Genomic DNA, 21,268 nt, shown 5'->3' with positions numbered 1-21,268 from the left:
GGAAGTGCTCAGTAATGCTGGAGGTGGTAGTGTCAACGTGTAAAATACGGGTTTAGTTGTTTTTTAATTTAATCTTTTTTACTGAAGTATGGTTGATTTACAGTGTTGTGTCCATCTCTGCTGTACAGCAAAGTGACTCAGCTATACACATAGAGACATTATTATTTTTTATTCTCTTCCATGGTGGTTTATCACAGGATGTTGAATGTAGTTCCCGGCACTCTATTGTTTATCCATTCTATATACAAGAGTCTGTATCTGCTGATCCCGAACTCCCAGGCCTCCTTCCCCCTACCCCCTGCCCCTTGGCAAGCACAAATCTGTTCTCCATGTCTGTGAGTCTGATAATATGGATTTAGTTTTATAGAGAAATTCCCTGGGGGGTAATTTTTTTTTTCAGATAAATGGACTCTTATCAGAGAAAACGCGAAGTGTGAGCATTTAAACACTGACGCCTTGCTGGTTTCTGCCATGTTCTTCAGATGCCTCTTGCCTCGTGGGACAGCTCTAGTGAAACTCTGGCCTTTTAGTGTGTGTGCTTGGTCTTCTCCTGGCCCCCACCATCCCGCCTGCCTGCCCTTCCAGCGTGGGGCACATTGCTGGAATTCTCTATTGTTTAGTCATTCTGCAAATGTACTCACTTTATTTACTGAGAAGATTCTCTGGCTCATCTGTTTGGTGTGTTTTTTTTTTTTTCCTTTCAATTTTTGGCTGTGCTAGGTCTTTGCTGCGCACAGGCTTTCTCTAATTGCAATGAGCGGGAGCTACCCTCTAGTTGTGGTGCCTGGGCTTCTCATTGCAGTAGCTTCTCTTGTTGCAGAGCACAGGTTCTTGAGCGTGGCTCACAGGCTTAGTTGCCCCAAGGCATGTGGGATCCTCCCAGACCAGGGATCAAACCTGTGTCCCCAACATCAGCAGGCGGATTCTTAACGCTGGACCATCAGGGAAGTCCCAGTATGGACTTTTGTGAAGGCAGTGTCCCTCCCCATCGTAGGCATCTCATTTGTGGTGAAGGACAAGCCAGTCACAGGCAGTGACCACACATCAACCTAACCCTACAGCCACCCCCGCCTAGCTCAGCACTGTGGAGCCAACAGCATCGCTATGTTTAAGCACTGGGGTTCACCTTGGGAAAACCCTCCCAAGACACAAGCACTCATTAAGTGGGTTACGTTCTGATGACCTGAATGGTAGCTTGTCCTGAAGCCTCCCCCATGTGAGTCCAGCCCTCTGGCCGCTACACCAGCCTTGCTTCCCTCAGATGCCCAGTCAGAGTCAGGAAACCAGAGGTCCCACTCAGAGGTTAACACCGCTGCCCTGGGCTCCCACCTCCCGTAGTCTGCTCACCAGGGTGGGCCACAAAACAAGGAAGAAAAATCTTTTGCGACTGGAAAAATAGGGCTGCTGCTGTTTTATGGTGGTGTGGTTTATGGTTTTCAAACATTTTAATTAGTTTCATTTTTTAATATAAATGCACCCTGATGTTTTGTGCAGGAAGGGCACAGTTCTTAAAATCTCAGGAATAAAGTAGGAAAATGAAAGATTGGCTATTAAAGCGTCACACTCAGACATGTTATTATTATTATTGTTATTTAACATTTCTAAGCACCAGCCCAGAGCCGGGAATGGTGGTAGAAGTGGAGGGCAAGAAGGCCTGGTGGTGTCTCAGGGCCATGACTTGGGGGGGCTTCCCGGGAATGGCAGCGGCTTTCACAGCTGCCTGAATGGCCCTGCCCCACAAGGGACTTCTTGGGGTTCCAGGCAGCCATCTGCTTTGTGGTCTGAGAACACAGCTGGGGGATCTGGGCTTTGTGCCTCAAACCTGTCCTCTGCTTACTTGAGACTTTACCAAAATTTCCCAGCCACACCAGCCTCACCAGCCCCACCAGGTAGGAGTCTGATCTGTATTTTAAGATGGAGCTCTGTGATGACCTAGATGGGTGGGATGGGGGTTGGGATGCAATGGGAGGCACAAGAAGGAGGGAATGGATATGTATATATATACACAGATAGCTCATTCACTTTTTTGTACAGCAGAAACTAACACAACATTGTAAAGCAATTATATATACTCAAAAAAAAAAAAAAAAAAAGGACTTCCCTGGGGGCACAGTGGATAAGAATCCGCCTGCCAGTACAGGGGACATGAGTTTGATCCCTGGTCTGGGAAGATTCCACATGCCGAGGAGCAAATAAGCCCATGGGCCACAACTATTGAGCTCACGCTGTCGGGCCCGCCAGCCACAACTAATAAGCCTGTGAGCTGCAACTAGTGAGGCCTGTGTGCCTGGAGCCTGTGCTCTTCAACAAGAGAAGCCACTGCAACCAGAAGCCTGTGGTCCCCAACTAGAGCGCAACCCCTGCTCTCTGAAACTAGAGGAAGCCTGCTTGCACAGCAACAAAAACCCAGACCCAGCACACAGCCAAATAAACAAATTTTTAAAAAACAAAGTGATCAAACGTTAAAAAAAGAAAAAAGGAAAGAATGGGCCTCCTCCGAAAATGCCTATCTCATCTTTAAAATTAATGAGAAAGCAGAGTTAGGATTTAATGTCCGAGAAGTGGGTTGAACAGTAATCCTCCAAACCAAATGTCCACCCAGAAACTCTGAATGTGATCTTACTTGGAAATAGGGTCTTTGCAGGTATAGTTAAAATGAGGTTCTCAAAGTAGGATCATCCTGGATCAGAGTGAGCCCTAAAACTAGCGGTAAGCATCGTTTTGAGAGAACGGAAAGGGAGATTTGACACGCAGAGAGGACAGCCGTACGAAGACTGGAGACTGGAGTGGTGCTGCCACAACCCAAGGAATGCCTGGGGCCAACAGAAGCTGGGAGAAACGACACAGCCTTCTCCCTAGGGCCTTCAGACTGCCTGTGGCCAGCTGACCCCTTGACTTTGGACTTTTGGCTCCAAAACTGAGGAAGGATACATTTCTATCACGTAAGCCCCTCAGCTGGTGGCAATTTGCCAAGGCCACCCTAGGAAACTGCTACAGTACAGGCAAATCCCTCTTCCCTGGATCTCCTTAAAGAAGGCCCACCCAAGCAGGAGCTGGGCATTTGGGCCCTTGATGCTCGGAGTTTAACCCTGGGTCCAGATGGCCTGCTGACCTCCTCTTGGCCGAGGTGAGATGAAACACCATCACACCTTTTTCCTCCATGTCAAAAAATGTTTCCAAAAGCTTTCTATTGACCACCTGCCTGCTTCCTATAACACAAGTGATCCAATTTAGAAAACTTTCAAAGTGCAATTAAAGCGAGTTTCTCCAGCCCTCCCACACCCTTCTCACTACCTATGGCAGTAGGCACAGAGGCTCATGGATGAGCGTTGTTTTCTGAAAAGAGGGGTATGGATTTATGAGTGCCGGGCAAGCCTCCCACTGTGTTGTTAGTCACTCAGTCGTGTCCGACTCTGCAACCCTATGAACTGTAACCCACCAGGTTCCTCTGTCTATGGAATTTTCCAGGCAAGAATGCTGGAGTGGGTTGCCATTCCCTTCTCCAGGGGATCTTCCCAACCCAGGGGTTGAACTTGGATCACCTGCATTGCAGGCAGATTCTTTACCAGCTGAGCAACCACTGTGGCCTCCATGTAGTGAGCCTGTGTCAGATCTCTTGTTTAACTGGAGTAAGAAAATGGGAACAGACAGGTCCTATTGGTTATTCCTCTGCAGAAGCCTCTTGATCAAACTCAGAGAGCCTTCAAGTAAATTCTTTAAATCAGAAAACCGCACAAGTCAAATAAAAGCTCCGAGCACCAACCACTTCCCTCTTCTCAGCAACTTTCACTCAGAAGAAAATTCTCTTTGCAGCCTCCTCTGCCCCTATTTATGTCGTTGTAATTGAAAGAAGAATTTGCCAGAGCCATGGTCTCAGCCACTCCTCATCTTCAGAGGTAACACTTGGACCGTGTTATTGCTGGCAGTTTACAGAACCACAGGAATGTGCTGGCCCCAGGGATCCGAGGTTGGCCCTCCTTGGGCAGAAGGCCTCTCCAAACCCACATACCTGCCTAGACCCAAATGTGAGCTGGGGTTTCTGGGCCTGTCTCAGAAGGCGACAGATCCCCAGGTCAATTCCATCAGCCCCGTTCAGTGTTTCTTCCAGCTGTCCCCGAGAGTCTGGGAGTGAGATTAGTCTGCAGCCCAGTTGCTTGCCCAGCTGTTGCTGGCAGCCCAGAGGCCATAGTGGGGCAGGCATCGGTGCTGCTTCAAGAATATCTATTCTCCAGTCCCTCCGGGGTTGGAAGCAGAGCGGTGCATGGTGATCCTGGACAAAGGCCACCTCCTCCTGGATTCGCCCCCTGGGGACTGGGGCAGTGAGAACTCTGGGAGTAGAGAACTGAGGTTTGGGGAGCATTGGCTCTGCCCAGGGGCGTACGCGCTGGTTACTTACGTCTGGGAAGTGATTTCACGACATTGGGTTTAATTTATCTGGAGGAACAGCTGCATCGTTTGGGCTAATCATGTCCATCCAAGCCTTTGGCAATTGAAGCAGTTTGAATCTGGCAGTGCTGGAGGCACAGAGACTCGGGGATGACCGTGGGGGACAGAGAAAGTCAGGGGCAATACCACTTGAAATGGAAAAGTATGTACACGCATACGTGCTCCACTGCCTGTCATGTCTGACTCTTCTTGACCCCATTGGACTGTAGCCCAGCAGGCTCCTCTGTCCATGGGATTCTCCAGGCCAGAATACTAGAGTGGGTTCCTGTGCCCTCCTCCAGGGGATCGCCCTGACCCAGGGATCGAACCCATATCTCCTGCATAGCAGGTGGATTCTTTATTATATTGGCCTCAAACGAAGAGATTAAGTGGAAGATGCAGATGGTGATTCCAGACCCCACCAGAGAAAATGAACATCAGTGGGCACAAACGAGCAAGGAGACCTCAGGGGTCCCCGGTAAGGCCAAATAAAGGAATAGATGGGCTCCGTTTTCCTTGTCTGCCAGAGACTGCTGTAAAAAACAGGGCTGTTAAAGGTCAGGGTGTTTCTTCCAAGCCCTCAGCAACATGGCAGCTGAAATCCGTATAAGAAAGAAGATAGGAGGTGGAATCCGTTACTGAAAGATTCTTGGAGTCTGGTGGTGGCTGCAGCTCACTGCTAACCGAGAGATTTATGTGACAAGATTATCAATGGTATTAAGCACATTTAGAAGAGAGGATTATACCTACTTCTGGGTCAGTTCCGTGTCACCAGGCCCCGATCTGGCCAGCATATTAACAGATGGACTGCTGGCTGCACGAAGGGGAAGTAAATATTTGCACAGCACAGAAGGAGGGGAGGCTCGGACGATGAGTTCAATCCTGAGTGGTTAGTTCAAGCCCAAGAGAAGCACCTGTGTGGGGGGTCTCTGTCAAACCTGAGGAAGCTCCATTTCCACCTTCTCCCATTTCTCCCCCCACCCCTGGTGGTTTCCCCAGATCTGTGCCTCAGCAAACTCCCTCACCGAGAGGAAAGGACCACTTGTAACTGGAAACAGAAGGCCAGAGTCGGGAGGCATCTAGGGGTAACAGGAACGAGGCTGTACCCAGCCCACCATACACGTTCCGAGAAGTGAACTTGTATGCACTGGCCAATTCCTCTTGAAGGAGGAAGACCACTTTACTGGCTATGCCGCAGGAGAGATTACAGTTAGACCAGGCAAAGCTCCAGGAAAGATGCTGCTGGGAGCAGCTTCTCAGTGGACTTTCAGAGGGAGGCTGTGATGTGGTATGACAGATTCTTCCCGTCTCGGATGCCAGGAGGCAGGATTGTGCCGCTTGCTGGTGGGAGTCAAGCCTCTGGGACGGCATCACTGTCTTGGGGTTCCCCCCACTTCTTTCGGGATACCTTTCCATGCCCCACCTCATCATTGTTCAGTAACGAAGTACAACCCTTCAAGTAAACAGAGCTTAAATTGAATTTGACCTCAGAAAGCATTCCTGTTAAAAATTGTGCTAAAATATCCATAAGCATAAAATTCATCATTTTCAGGTGCACACAATTCAGCAGAGTTCAGAGCAGTCACGAGGCTTTGTGACCGTCACCTCTTCCAGATCCAAAACATTCTCAACACCCAGAAGGAAACCCAGGCCCAGTGGGTGGGCACTCCCATCCCCCACTCCCTGAATCTGTTAACTTTTTTAAAGTTAGGGTAGTAGGAGGGCCTCTTGGAAGGTGCAGTATGCCAGTGTGGTAGGTATAAAAAGGGCCTCATACTTGGGTGACCCTCTGCTCCCAGGAGGCCACGTGCCCCAGTGACTTTGCCCACACCGTATTTCAGTGGTTGACACTCTCTCCTGCTCTCTCCGACTCTGCTAGCATCTCTTTCCTCTCTGTGACCCCAGTGCCTGGCATAGCAGCTGGCACATAGCAAGGCTCGGGAACATTTGTTGGACAGAAGGATATAAAAACCAGTCATTCAGTAGCCAATGTGCTGCTTTTTACTGTTTGGGGACATAACTCTTTGTCCTCGAGTTGTCAGACTTTTGAACCCTGCACAGAAAGAAAAAACACCCAGAGTAGGAAGAAAAGGCCCTCCGTGTTGCTCCTTTTAATTAGACGCCCTGTTAAATTGCAGCAATTTTGCACTGTGGTTCCTGCTCAGCGTGTCTGAAGAAGCCCTTAACCAAGGAAGCCAGGAGTTCATTTTGTTCTTTCTCTCGTTAGTTTCTTTCGAAGGCCAATTACTTTTTTTAGACATCTTGCCTTTTGCCTATGCCATGCGTTGAGATCTGTGTCTTTAACAATGCTCCTATCACAAAGGAGGTTAGTGTGGTATAGTGAAACCCCTAGGGTCCCCCACTAATCACTTTTGATGGAGTAAGACCTGCAGAATCAATTATTTTGCCTCATAGTCTGAAGAAATGCATGGTTCTCTCACCCTCTTACAAGGAAATACAAGCCACCAGGAGAGAGCTCGGCTCCAGCCCCCTCCTCGACAGCCTCCCCAGGCCGCCCAGTCCCCCCCTCTGCTCTCTGGCGGGACCTGGAAAGATCAAAGGGACAGATGACAGTGCTTGGCGCCCATTTGTCACTCCATTGGAGGGAACCAGTTGCAGTGTTAACAGTCAGGCCTGGTCCCATGTTTCATGAATATTTTAGACTGTTTGCTGGCAGAATTCTAACTGTGCCGTGTCCTCCTCCGTGTACGTGTCACCCATATTCCAGCCTTTAATCGGAGCTTAGGGGAAGGAAGAACCACTTCCCCATCCGTCGCCCTTATTATCCTAAAACTCACTGGCTAAGCCATTCCGTCCGTGTCCAGGGTCTAAAGTCTGCATGGTCTCTGGCGCCACGCTGAATCCACACATGAGGGCAGGGAAAGTGGTTTCGTTTTCCTGGACCGAGAATTTGGGGGCTAGAGAAGGAACAGCCAGTGTGCTGGCCACGTTGGCATTCCTCTCGGGCATCTTCCTGCCTGTCTTTCTGAGGTGGTTGTTTCTGAAACACCCTCTCCCCACAACCTCGCCCATCCTCCAACCCCACCTGCTGCCCACCCCTCCAGTCAAGCTGCCCAGAGATTTCGGACGATTCTAGTCCCCTCTGTGGGGACCCAGTGGCCGGGCCTGCTCCTCCTTCAGGCAGATGCGGTCGTCACAGAGCTGTTTTTTAGGAGCGATGGAGCCGCGGACTCTCTCTCCTTTGCTGGCAGGCACGCAGACTCCTGCTTGCAAACAAAATGATACCATGAGTATCTCCACATCCCTGAAATGGAGAAACACTCTGAATCTCAAATTCCTGATTGGCCTTCATGAAAGAGGCTCCCCCTGGCATCCCTCTGCCTCATGCCAGGCACACTGTGTGTGAGACCAGTCACCACGCACAGGGCCTGCGGGGTGCGGGCAAGCCTGGGACCCAGTCCTTAGTGGGACTCTGTGCTGGGCACCTTGGGGTGCATCCAACGTGGACCCTGCCCATTGCTATTGCTACTGTCTCCGAAAGTCATACCCGACTCTCTGCAACCCCATGGATTGCATCACGCCAGGCCTCCCTGTCTTTCACTACCTCCCGGAGTTTGCTCAAACTCATGCCCATTGAGCCAGTGATTGCTATTAGTGGACCCAGATGGGGGTCAGCACAGGACAGTCGGCCAGCAGGTTTAACAACATACAGAAGTGAGAGAGCAAGTGGGAGAGGAGGGTTGGGTTGTATTCCTATCTTTGGCGCATGTGGAATTTGGATGCTTCTTGGACTCAGGATCTTAAAAATCCTGTGTGTTTGGGTTGGCGGGGAGTGACAGGAGCTGAGAGGGAGATGAACACCCCTGGCCCCTGCCCACAGAGCCCATGGCCAGTCCCCAAGATGCCTGTCTACCAGGCAGATTCCCAGACACCATCCCGCCCTCAACCAAAGGTTATCAGTGCTGCGTCTCTGGGGCTGTGGCCTCCATTTGCATTTTTAACAAGCCCTCCGTGGACTTTTTATGCACGGAGAGCAGAGGCTGAGGTGATTCCTGGCTGTCCTGGCAGGTGCATGGGAGGATACGGAGAGGGGACAGAGAGAAATTGAGCTCCTCCACCCCGGGAGGGGCTGCCTCACCCCAAGCTCTCCCATCAGGCCCGGCTGCCTCCACAAGGACCCCAGAGTCAGTCTCTCCATGCTCAGCTTGTACACCCTGGGGGGCCCACCCAATCCGGTTCACCTCGTGGCCGACACCAACTGTGCCCCACGATGGTTGGGTTCAGACACTGGTTCTCTCTGGCCCACTTACGCGTGCACCATAACTCTCCACACAGGGGTCTTTCCCCTTCAGTATGCTCACTCCTCCCAGCCCCGGGCCCTCTCATTCTTCCTTCTCACCCTTCTTTGCCCAGCAGGGTTTGACATGTTGAAGGTGCTCCATAAATGTCTGTTAATTGAATGTAATCAAATCACCGAATTGAGGCAGACAGGGGCCTGGCAGCCTGTGTGCCCCTCTCCTTGGACTCAACAGCGGAAACGGAGAGAGGCCCAGACCTGCCGTTGGAAGACCCTCCACCTCTCCCAGTGAAGGAAGTATTGATTCTGCTGTTTGTTTTGCAAGAAAGCCGTCCCCACTGGGACAGCCAACCCAGTGCCAGCGAGATGGAAACTCAAAAGGAACAGAGAGCTAGCAGCTGGGCTATTAATAGGGCGGCCTGGGCACATCCAGGCTTAGGAGAGGCCCCATGCCTGTCGGGGGGCATGGTCCTGGAGCTGCAGGGCCTTGGGGGATACTCTGGAATCCTGCCCACCCACCTCCCTCTGCTCTGCACTGCTGAGTCCACCCAGGCTGCTTGAAATGGGAGCCCAGTTCTGAGCAGCCCTGGTGCAAGACTCCAGTGAAGAACTTCTAAAACCCCACCTGGATGCAGCTCAAGGGTCAGCAGACAGAAGGCATATTTGAGAGGGAAACAAGCTTTTCCTTTTTCCTCCAGAGGAAAATTTGACTTAAGGAAAGCAGGGCCAGCCCAGCAGCCATCTGGATGCTACACAGCTCAGAAGCTAAATCCAGTACTCCCGTTTCCCAGAGCAGTTCTCAGAGGAGCCTTCCCAAATGTTGGGCCCTGATAGACTTTTAAAACGGTGCTCGTGTCCACAGTTCAGGATAGATGAACCTGCCATGTACAGCTGCACAGGCTGTGCACTGAACAACTGTGGACTTCCATTCTGGGTCTTGCCATATTGTGATAACTTGCAAGGGAACACAGCTGGCATTCTGGGATAGCCCAGCTGGCTGTTTTGAAGGAGGCTGCTAGAACACCAAGAAATGGAACAGCTAGCAGAGCCAGAAGGCCCACTGTTCAAACCTCTCACTTTTTACACAAAAACAGAGGCCTAGGGAGGGAAGGGACTTAACCAAGATCGCACAGCGCCTACAGAAGAGGTGCCGGTGTGGCTGCGCCTCCTGGCCCCGAGGCCCCTCCTGCCTCTTGTCACCTTTTCTGTTTGATTCCTCTTGAAGTTCACCTTCCTTAGTACCAGTGAGGGATGCAGCCTTGAAGAGAAAAGGCCACATTCTGGAGTTCTCTGCCTTCCCAAGCAGCGTCCTAAACTGCGATTTTTCTCAAAGGCCTAGGCTGGGCTGGCCCTTCTGTCTGCTCTGTTTATTCAGGCTTTGTGGCCCATATGTTTTGTCCATTTCAATCTCCCCCTCCTGCCTTCCCCAGATTGTTTCCTGTAGGTTTAGGGTTTTATTTTTTGCATCTGCCCCCGCCAAAGTATGTGTGTTGATGTGCAAGATCTAAAAACTCTGGGAGCCTTTGGAGCAATAAATTCCATCCTACTCCAGGCGCCCTGCCCAGGCTCTGCATTCTTCTCCAGACTGATGTGAGGCCCAGGGGTGGCCTAGCGTGCGCCAAGATCACCACCCACCGGCGGCCAGTTTCCTTCCGACTCTGCAGAGCAGCATCTGAAGTCCAGGAGGGTCCTGAGTAGCCCTTCTAGACCCTGAGCCTTCAATTCCCAGTCCCGGAGCGAGGCCAGGAAGGGCACAGCCCTGAGTCAGCAGCAAATCAAGGTGTCCTGGATTCAGGGGTGGTGGGAGTGAGGCCAACCAGAGGAGACTAATTTATTCATCCTTTCATAAATATTTATTTAGCACCTACTGTGTGCCTAATCAAAGCAAACATCCCTGCCTTTATGGAGCTTACACGCTAGTGAATGGATGGAGATCAACAAATGAATAAGTAACTGTCTGAGGGTGAAAGCGTTCCGGAGAAATAAAGCAGAGAAGGAAGTCTGAGAGTGTCTGGTGGAGAGGGGGGTTTGCTGCCTTTTTAAAAGCCTGTTTAGATGAGCTTTGAACAAAGACCTGAAGAAGGTGGGCAGGGAGCCAGGGAGGGGGCAGGATTGTGGGGGAGAGGGTCAAGAACATTCCAGGCAGAGGGATGAAAATGTAGAGGTGCCCCTGGTCTGTGCAGGGAACCCATGAGAGGCCCCGACTCGTGGGGCATTTGGACTGGACCCCTCTGGTCACCTCATGAGGGAAGAGACCGAAAGGACCAGGGCAGAGCCAGGACCCGGCTCCAAGGCTCCGTGTGTCCCATCTCCAGGCCAGCCCTCTCTCTGGGTTCCCAGTCCACACCGCTAGCTAATTTCTGGACCAAGCCTTGGGTGCCATGGGCATCTTAGTGTCACTTCATGCAGCCTTTCAGCCCTCAGCCTCCTCAGTTGGGCTTCAGGACTCAGACCCCCATGTCTAGCCCAGAGTCATCCCTGACTCTTCCCTCGCCCTTTCCCCCACAGCCCATGGCTAATCACCATCAACCTCCTAGTTAAATCATCCCTGTCGTCCATCCCAAAGCCCACAGTGCCGATCTAGGCCCTCACCCAGACTCCCCTGATCACAGGCCTCCAAATGGTCTCCCAGCATTGCACCCTGCCCTCCAGCCTTCCCCTGGCCCTCACCCAGGGAAGAACTGCCTCCCTGGGGCTCCAGCCAGGTCTGCTGAGCCTCACCTTCCACCACACCTGCTGGGCAGCCGCCCCGGAGGGAAACAGCAGTCTCTCAGTGCAAGTTCATCCCAGCCTCTGCCCCCATGCCTTCTTCTTCCTGCAGGGACCCCATCACCCCTCCCACCTGGGAAGCGTCGATCATCTCCCAAAACCCAGCCCTGTCGTTCCTCCCCGAAGTCTTTCTGGCCAACTTCTCCCACTCCTGAAAGAGGATTGACTTTCCCCTCCTCTCTCTGTCTTGAGTCTGACACACTGAGGTCCTCAGTAAGGGTCGAATGGAGAAATGAGGACCCTTGACTGCCCCCCTAACTTCCTCCTTCAGCACCTGGCCACACGGGCCTCAGAGCTGTCCTGAGCCCACTGGACTGGGTGCATGGCAGGTTTGCGGAAACTGTAGGGTGGGTGAGGGGGCATCTCATGAGCATCTTGCTCACTGCTATGGAAGGAGAGGGGTTTGAGTAGCCTCTAGGGACTGGGCCCCCTCCTCAGTGAGGACAGTGAGGCCAGTTGGTCAGTGGCAGTTGTGGCGTCACAAAAGGGAGATGGCCAGGAGGTCAGGAGGGTGTTAGAAGCCCATAGATTGCATGATGGCAGCTATAGCGACATAGAGGGGCAAGAATGGAGGGGAGGTGATCCCCACATTGAATCCCATGCTGCCCACCCAAAAACCCAGGAGTCCTGGAAGCTGAGCTCAATCATCTCTGAACTCAGTGCCCGGGAGTTGTCATGGGCATCGCAGGGCAGCTGCACAGGCACACTCTGACCTAGGGGAGCAGGGCAGAGGCTGGTAGGTGAGCCCCCAGGGAGGGGCTCAGGTTCCACATGGTGACAGACCCAAGGCCTTGTAAGAAGCTCACAGCCCTGCCAGGCCAGCTGCAGCCAGTGCACCCCAAGGTCAGCCTGTGCTTTGGGGTCACATGGACATTTTAGCAGGAATAATCCATCCCCTGTCCAGAGTGAACACGCCAAGGATATAGCTTATCTGCCCAGAAAACAGGGGACAGAGAGCTCAAGGTGACCTTGCTGTGTCAAAGTGTTATGACACCTCTTCACTGTCAGGGACAGCCAAGAACAGATGATTCTTCACAAATCTGTTGGGAGAAGAGGATTGTCTTCTGGCCCCCAAAGAGTTTTGTGTGGAGCCTCCCTGACCCTTGCAGGTAAGCCCTCAGCCCCACCCACCTGGCACATTTGTCCAGGACTTCATATCTGACCTGGAAGCCGTTTTAAGGAAATATTCGCCATTTGATTTTTTAAGTTTTTTTTTTTAAGCTATTTTTCCCCACTATCCCACTGGTCCCCTCAGGGTCCTCAGCTCAAGTGCTATGCTTTCTTTATCTCTGTGTCCATCATGGAGTCAGATAGGCATTAGCAGGCAGGATCAAGAGGGGATCTTGAAAGCCCTGGTTGAGCTGGGGTAGGCCACACATGTCCAATGGGTGGGAGGGCCTCCCCAAGGCCCAGGTGGTAAACCTCTCAGTTATCAGGGAACCTGGTCTGGTGGCTTGTTGACAGTTTAGTGATTTCTAATGAGATTCAAAAGTGGGGGAAATCTGTCCTTATGCCAGTGCTTTGATTACAAAGCCTGGATGGTTTGGAGGCATTCAGACACTGAAGGGCCTGGGTTGGACTTTTCCTTCCTTTTCTACCAGGAAGAGTGTGTCGTATCAGAAGAGTGAACGGGGGGTGGTCTGCATTGAATAGCTCCACGGGGCTTTCACTCTCCCCCATGGCCCATCTTCTCAGGGTGCTGATGATTCTGGGTCCCTCTTTCCCATGGGACAGTCTCTCCACCACTCTTTTGGGACAGCGGTGATCCCTCAGGGGATGTGGAGTCAGAACCAGGGTCCTGCTGACAGGGCAGATCCAGAGAGCCTTCCTTTTCATCTCCTCCCTCCCCCAGGGAGGCCCCCCAGCTACACAGGAGCAGCAACCTAGAGCAGGATTCTGCCCCTTGCCCTGTCAGCACTTCTTCTGAGCTCTGGTGCCTCACTTTCCCTGCCTGCCCTGAGGCAAAGAGCTGACATCCTGGAAAAGACCCTGATGGTGGGAAAAACTGAGGGCAAAAGGAGAAAGGGGCAGCAGAGGATGAGCTGGTTAGATAGCATCACTGACTCAACGGACATGAGTTTGAGCAAACTCCAGGGGATCGTGAAGGACAGGGAAGCCTGGCATCTGCAGTCCATGGGGTCACAAAGAGTCAGACACAACTTAGCAGCTGAACCACAACACTCGGAATAACCATCGCTGCCCCACCCACCTCACTAGGTAGTTAGACGGCCGAAATGACAGGCTGCATATGGCAGGGCTTAGACATATGATAAAATGGAAAGGGTGTTTCTACATTTCTTACACAGCAGTGGTTGGAAGTTTCTGCCTGGCACGTTGCCCTGCAGCTTCCTGGGCTGGCTGTATTTGGAGAGCCCGGGGAACCACAGGCTTCATGGACCGAGCAGCAATTTCACGGTAAAGTCAGGCACGGGGCTGTCGGGGGGCAGTGGCAGGGGGAGCGCACCATCTGGAACTGATGGGTGTTTTCCTGAAGTCTGAGGCCATCACACACTTCCTGCCCAGCTTCTCCAGGCCCTGGAATGGTTCCCACCTGGACGCAGGAGCAGGGGCTTTTCATTCACCCTAGAAGACGTGTGTCCCCAAACCCTTGGGCACACAGCACCCCCAGGCAGCCCCGGCACCGCTCTGTGCCAACCCCTTTTCATCGTCTTTCTGTAAACACGTTAAAAATTGCCTTTCTGAAATTCCGTTTTCCACCCCTCCTGCAATTTTCTGGCCTCCCCTGATTTCAGCCTCCAGGATTGAAATTCTTTCTCCCAGTCTCCACAAGGAATTGGTGAAACAGAAAAAGCAGGAAATTAATGTCCCAGCCTCAAGGCTCCACACAGCATTAGATGGAATTAAAGGAGAATAATGAGTCGATACACACACAACTCTGTTGTTCTTTGATTTTCCTTTCAAAATTCATGTAGTGAACGCTTCCTCCATCCCACACCGTCTTAGGCTGGGAGACTCGCTAGCGTCCTGAATGAATTTACATACCAAATGGGTTTTAATTTTATATTTTCGCTTAAGGTCAGGACATTTATTTATTATCATTATTTATTACTGAAGCACGAGTGGTTTTAATTATTTTAGTGTTCCTCCTACAAAGCCGGATCGCTGCTAGCTACAGAACATTTTCCGTTTCCGCTCACATAAATAATATAGTTTTTAATTTCATGAAGATTTAGTATTCGTCTGCTTTGTAAATTAAAGTCATCGTTTACCACAACAGAGACGGAGTGTTTGGAACATCCTGATGGACTTTCTTGGCGGCGTCTCCTTTGGCAATTGCTTTACCCGGTTTTGGTCATCTGGGGCAGGTGCCCAGAAAGGGGGACCCTCCACCAGGCCAGGAGGAAAGAAGGCAGTGAAGCGTGGAGGGCGAAGAATGGGAGGAAGGGGAAATGAACCTCCCTCTCTCACGTGGCATCACTTGAGTTTACATGGATCACCCCATTTGGGCCCCCCTAAACCCTTCCCAAGCCCATGTATGTGTCTATTACACTGGTCAGGAAACTGAGGTTCTTGCACATTAGCTAACTTACCTGATACCGCTCAAATCCAGACCACAGGTTCAGATCCACACGTGTCTGACTCCAAGGCCGAGCCCCTCTCCCTCCCTCCTATGAGGACACGCATCAGGACACCCCCTGGGTAGAGGCTGATGGAGGCTGCGGCCGGCATGAGTGGGAGCAGAAGCACAGAGGAGGAAGAAGCAGGCAGGACAGGTGGGGGGCGGCAGCCACCAGCCGGGCCGTGGGTGTGGATGTGTGTATCCTCGTGGAGTAGAAGCATCCTGACTGTCCAGGGGGAGGGACAGAGGCCCCTCGTCTTGTGTAGAGGCAGTGTCCCCAGCACACAGCCAGGATAATCCCTCTGGATACCCCAGAACCGCTGAATCCTGTGGGATCCCCTCCTCAGAGTCTCTTCCGTCCCCACCACCTTTCCTTTCCACCTGGATCCTCTCCCTTTCAAGGATGCTATGTGTCGGTAAATTCTGAGTTCCCTAGTGCAAGGAGTATCCCCCATCCATAACCCGTGATGCCTTGTCTGTGAATTACTCTCCCTGGCCTCTCTAAGGCCATCTCTGGCCGTCCCTGGAAGTCTGGCTTCCTTCCTGGAAGCCTCTCCGGCAGGCAGCCAATGGCCAATCAGGAACCATTTTCACACTGCCTGTTACGAGGGCACCACACCATGGCACCAGGGCCACTTTTGCTGCCAGCAGAGCCTCTGGAATGAATAGGTTGTTTGGGGTTGCCATGGAGAAGCTGGGCCCTTTGGTGGTTTGAGCTGTGCTACGTGTTAACAGGAGGCCCTCACCCAACAGCAGGGGCCAGGCAGGGCAGCAGCCTCACACCCTGGTGCCCTCCCCAGGCAGTCAATGCCCCCCACTCGGACCCAGCCAGCCAGCTGCATCCCCATCCCTTAGGGCTATTAGCAGGTTAAAAACATATTAAATTTAAATGGCAACAGCTTCATTCTGCATGAGGTTTCTTGAGTTCTCATCCAGGCTCCAGCTACAAATCAGCCCCTTCGAGACTCAGTCTCCAGGCAGAGGTCTTCGTGTCCTGGTGGCTGTGTCCCTGGGGAGAGCAAGGAGCCCATTTAGTAACCGCACTCATGTCGGCCCAGAACAGACAGAGTCGCTCGGATGCACCATGATTAATCAGGGGCTGTGCCACACTGTCCTTGCGCACAACGTGGCTTAGATCTGAGCAGAAAATAGAGCTCACACTGAGTCATCCTTCTCCATAAGAGAAGATGAAATTGCGTTAGCTACTTAGCTAGCGGGGATGCGGTGCGTTAGCGAAAGTCCCCTGCCGGAGCAGGAATATCCCTCTTTAGCACATCTTTAATCCCTCCCCTGTGAGCATCTCCCTCTAAATGGGCGAGATAGGAAGACTTCGATCCTGGGACGAAGCCACCTCCTACCTAGAATGGCGAAGTGCTTTCCTCCATCTCAGACACAGGAGGACATAAATAAACAAGAGATGCCCAGTGCCTATGACACCCATTTTTCAGATTTTCTTCCCTCTTACTCATGGCACTAACGTAAGTGGTACTTCTGGATTGGTACCAGCCAGATAGGTGCCTGGGGACTAAGGAAGTTGCAGGGCCGTGTTTAGATTCAAACAGAGCTAATGGCCAAGCCTCTCTGCACCGAAAAGGAAAATAAAATAGCTTTCAGAGCCGGGATTGCTCACTGCTGTATACCAGGGGAGGGGCAGGGGTTTTGTTTTCATTAGATGGGCTTCCCCTGAAATACAGGCCCTCACATGAAAAAGACGTTTGAGGGGAGGCTTTCTTTTAAAAATGTGCAATTAGATATTTGTTTAGTGTTTCCTTGATTTTATAGAGGAGGAGATGGAAGCTTGGAGACTGAGGAGCTTGCCTGAGGTCACACGGCCTCTAAGGGAGGTATTATGAGTCATCTCAGCTCAGCATTTGGCCTCAGGAACCCTTGTTCTGCCTGCACAGGCAGAATGAGGCCAAGAGCAGGTCAGAAAACAAGTTAAGGGGCATTTGTAATTATGGCGGCCGTCTTGTAGGAGGTGGGGCATGATGGATTTGGGAGGCAGATACTTGAAAGGACCGAATGAGGGGCAGCAGGAAGGCTCAGAAGAAACCAGCCTGGCCTGGCAGGAGCAGACAGGACCCAGCAGAGGATGGGGAAAATGAGTCTGCATAAGGGAAAGGGGGAAGGAACTGGGACTCAGATGCCCAGATGAGAGTTGGGCTTGATCTGAGGGATGGAAGCAGTCCTGGAAATGAGGTCCAAAGCCCTGCACATTGTCCAAGCTGTGCTGCAAGCTTGCTGTGCGCCCCTCCGTGCATGCAAGCTGTCACTCAGTCATGCCCGACTCTTTGCGGCCCCATGCACTGCAGCCCGCCAGGCTCCTCTGTCCATGGAATTCTCCAAGCAAGAGTACTGGAGTGGGCTGCCATGCCCTCCTCCAGGGGAACTTCCCAACCCAGGGATCGAACCCGCGTCTCTTAAGTCTCCTCTATTGACAGATGGGTTCTTTACCACTGGCACCACCTGGGATCCTCCAGGCTGTGCTGCAAACCTGCTGTGTGCCCCTCCACCCGTCTCTAAAATGAGCATCTGAAAGGGCCTTCTCTGGCCCTGACGTGCTGCCAGTCCAGAGCAGGACATGGGGAGATGGTGGGGTTCTTCTAAAGAGAAGATTCAGGGGCTTCCATGGAGATGGGTCCCCTGGGTCCTTTCTCACCCTGCCCTGGAGTCCTGGGCCTTCGAGCTGAGAGAACAGCTCCTTCCCTGAGTGCTGGGGATGGGCCCGGGCTCCTTTCCAATCTGGGGACTACTTGGTTCTGCAGAACTTAAGAGGCATCAGAAAGGCATCTGGGCAGCTCTGCAGGGCATGGGGGACATGGCGTCACTTCGAGAGAACAATAATAACCAGACTGAGTGCACACGAGGTTGGTGATGAAAACAGTGGTGACGGTGGTTGGCATGTATTGAATCTTTACTGCCTGCCAGGCATAGGTGCCTTGCACACATTTTGCATCACACCCTGTAGGGCACCATCCCCACTTTACAATAACTAAAAACTGAGGTGCAGGGAATTTCATTTGCCAAGGCTATTTGCAAAGTAAATAACCTTCCAAGATTCTGACCTCAGGATCGTCTGACTCCAGGACAGTGTGTAAGAGTTTACCTTCCCAGTGTTTGCCTCAAGCAAAAAATCAGAATTCTGGCAGCATTCGTTGTACTACTTGCAGACACACGTGCACACTCGCATGTGGGTTGTGCATGGGCACACCCAGCCCAGTCCTGACTGCACCCAGCATCCCTGATGCCAACTCTCCCTGCAGCCATGGATGGCTGCATGAGAGCCATCACTACCCAGTCACAGAAGAAATGATCGCCCCTCTCCAAGGACAGATCACTAACTCACAAGCACAGCAGGATCTGCAACAGAGAAAACTCTCAGCTTGCCAGCTTATGACCGTGGAGGCCCCAAGAAGGGGAGGCTCCAGCAGAGGCCAGGGCTGCAGTGTGCTTTGCCTGTGATGGGGAGTCTTCACTATGCTGGGTCCCTGGGCTGTCCTCATGCCTGTGGTGTCAAGGGGAGACTGGCAGCTCAAAAGGGCCATATTGAAATGAGGCTTGAGAATACAGAACTGCAGGGCCTCTGCCTGCTGGATCCCAGGTGACAATCCTCAGGCCCAGAAGGCCAAGGGAGAGGGATGGGCCAGGGAAAGCCAGGCCTGGTGTGGAGCCTTGTAGGAGCTGCCCATGCACTGGCCAGCTGGCCTGTGGGAAGGTCACAGGAAACCCCCGCATTCCTCTCCCAGCATTCTTTCCTATTTAAGGGGCATTTATGACGTAAGCAGCTACACTGGGGCAGGCAGGGGCAAGAGAAGTAGAGAATGTCTCAGTTTCTCAAGGTCAGACAACAGGCAGGAGAAAAGTGCCTCATGCAGAATCGTCCAAGGCTGGTGGTAAGGACTCTGGCTGAGCTTCAAGCTCTCGGTTCAAGGCCCAGGTGCGCCCCTGGCCTTACCTGTCTCTTAGCTTGTCTTGGTGCTGTTCACTTACCTGTTAAGGGGGGAAAACACAATACCCCTGAATCCCTCGTAGGCAGCTGTAGAGGAAGTCAGGGCTTTCCCCATCAGTAATAACAAGACATTGAAGGTAATGTTGATTTCTTTAGTTACCTTTTCAATTATCATCAACTCCTACAGTAGTGAAATATATTTAAATATTTGAATATATATTGAACATATATCACACAATATCTTATATACACTTAATATAGAAAATATTTTTATATTTACATGTAGAAATATTTATATTCTCACATGTGTATACATGTAAATACACAAGCATGTATTTTGGAAAAGTGGGCTTCGCACAGAGTCGGACACGACTGAAGCGACCCAGCAGCAGCAGCAGCAGCACAGCAGCTTAGCAGTAAAGAATCAGCCTGCAACACAGAAGATGTGGGTTCTATCCCTGGGTTGGAAGAACCCCTGGAGAAGAAAATGGCAACCCGCCCCAGTATTCTTGCCTGGGAAAACCCATGGACAGAGGACCCTGAAGGGCTATGGTTCATGGGGTCACAAAAGAGTCAGATATGACTTAGCAACTAAACAAACAACATTGTGGAAAAGTAAGAGTGTAAAACATTCTAAATGAGGAAACTGGTACTCACCCTTAATAGTATCCATGATATTTTTTCCTGTAGCGTTTTCTGTTGTGTGGACAGAGAATGTGTGCATTACTGTTGGTAATTTTAAAACAAAGGGGAGGGACTTCCCTGGAAGTCCAGTGGTCAAGATTTTACCTTTCAATATGGGAGGTGCATGTTCAACCCCTGCTTGGGGAGTTAAGATTTCACAAGTTTCATGGCCAAAAAAAATAAAATATAAAGCAGAAGCAATATTGTAACAAATTCAAGAAAGATTTTAAAAATGGTCTACATCAAAAAAAATTAAAATTTAAAAAAATGGGTGGCAGAGGCAGGGACTGAGCCCAGCCTCTTTGCAAGGTGCTACAAGGTGCCAGGTCCCTTCTCTGCACTTCCTCCCACGCACTGGTTACATAGCGATACCCTGGCTTCAGCCACAGCCTTCTACTGCCTTCCTCAGGGTGTCCCCCCAAGGTCCCAGCCCTCCCTCATTCTGCAGCGAGTGGCCATATATATATATATATATATATACACACATATATATACCTCCACGTGAGGGGATCTGCCACATTATCCACAAGGTTTCAAGTGTAGGGCAGGGGTAAGAGCAAAGAGGAAGTTCGTTCCCGCATATTAGCTGGAACACAGCCCAAACTGGAGGTTGGTGACACCAAAATAATTGGAGGTAAGAGCTGTGAGACCATTAAGATAAATTTTTGACATAAAAATGTAGGCTGGTTCATAAAAGGTTGCAGTGACAATAGGTTATAGTGACAGCTTTTCAACAACTTTATAAGTCTCCAGATGGAAAGGGATTCAACATTAATGAATTATGGGCAGTCTGGACAACACAGCAGCCTTCTATAGGTATAGATATGAAAGAAGAATAAAGTTATTCAGATGGGCCCATATTAAATAGCATTATTGTTAAAACATGGGGCAGAGAAAGAGTGAAAGGGCTAGAGGCTTAAAGACTCAGCTACCAAGGCGGCAAGTCCTTGGTCTTCCAACCTGGGCACTGGGTGGGTGTGGTCCAGTCTCTTGTCTAATGAGAATCTGTGTCCCAGGATCCCAAGCTGACATCCACACCTACCTGGAAGGGCTCCCGGGACTTCCTGTGTAGGGAGCCTTGTCCCTCCACTGGCTCTGCTTTTACAGTTTTGCCCTTTTGATTACATTGCCTCCACCAACTCCTGGATGAGACCTTCTTAAGTGGAATGTTCTCTGGAAGAGGGAGTCCTAGAGACTTACACAGTTGTTGAAAAGCTGTCACTATAACCTACTGTCACTGCAACCTTTTATGAGCTCTAGAAACCGTGGGATCCATCAGACTGGGAGATGGGGAAAGACCTGGCTCACACAGCACTCTCCTTGCCAGAGTCTGCTCAGGGCCACTGATCAAGTTCTTGTCCCTGAGTCAGAGAGCAGAAGAGGCCACCTTTGACCCTGTCCACCTGTATTTAGCTAAAAATAACGACAGCCACAATGATAAACATCATCACTGCATGCTCGCAGTGTGTCTGATGCTGCACTGAGCACACTGCATCATCTTATTTAAGGCTCAGACAACCCTATGACATAAGTACATTATTCCCATTTTACAGACAATGAAACGAAGTCCTAGGGAAGTTAATCTGAGGTTAGCTAATGTTCA

General features: G+C 51.2%; 1 protein-coding gene across 2 annotated transcripts in view; it reads left to right on the top strand.

Annotated features, from left to right (window-relative positions):
• The window catches only part of KLHL29 (kelch like family member 29), a 237,734-nt gene that overhangs the window by 109,377 nt on the left and 107,089 nt on the right, over positions 1-21,268 (top strand). The gene's annotated exons all lie outside the window — the stretch shown is intronic.

Source organism: Oryx dammah, unplaced genomic scaffold (genome assembly GCF_014754425.2).
Source record: "Oryx dammah isolate SB20612 unplaced genomic scaffold, SCBI_Odam_1.1 HiC_scaffold_25, whole genome shotgun sequence".
Lineage (NCBI taxonomy): Eukaryota > Metazoa > Chordata > Mammalia > Artiodactyla > Bovidae > Oryx > Oryx dammah.
The sequence above is the reverse complement of the archived record's forward strand: the minus strand, read 5'-3'. Positions and strand labels throughout refer to the sequence as shown.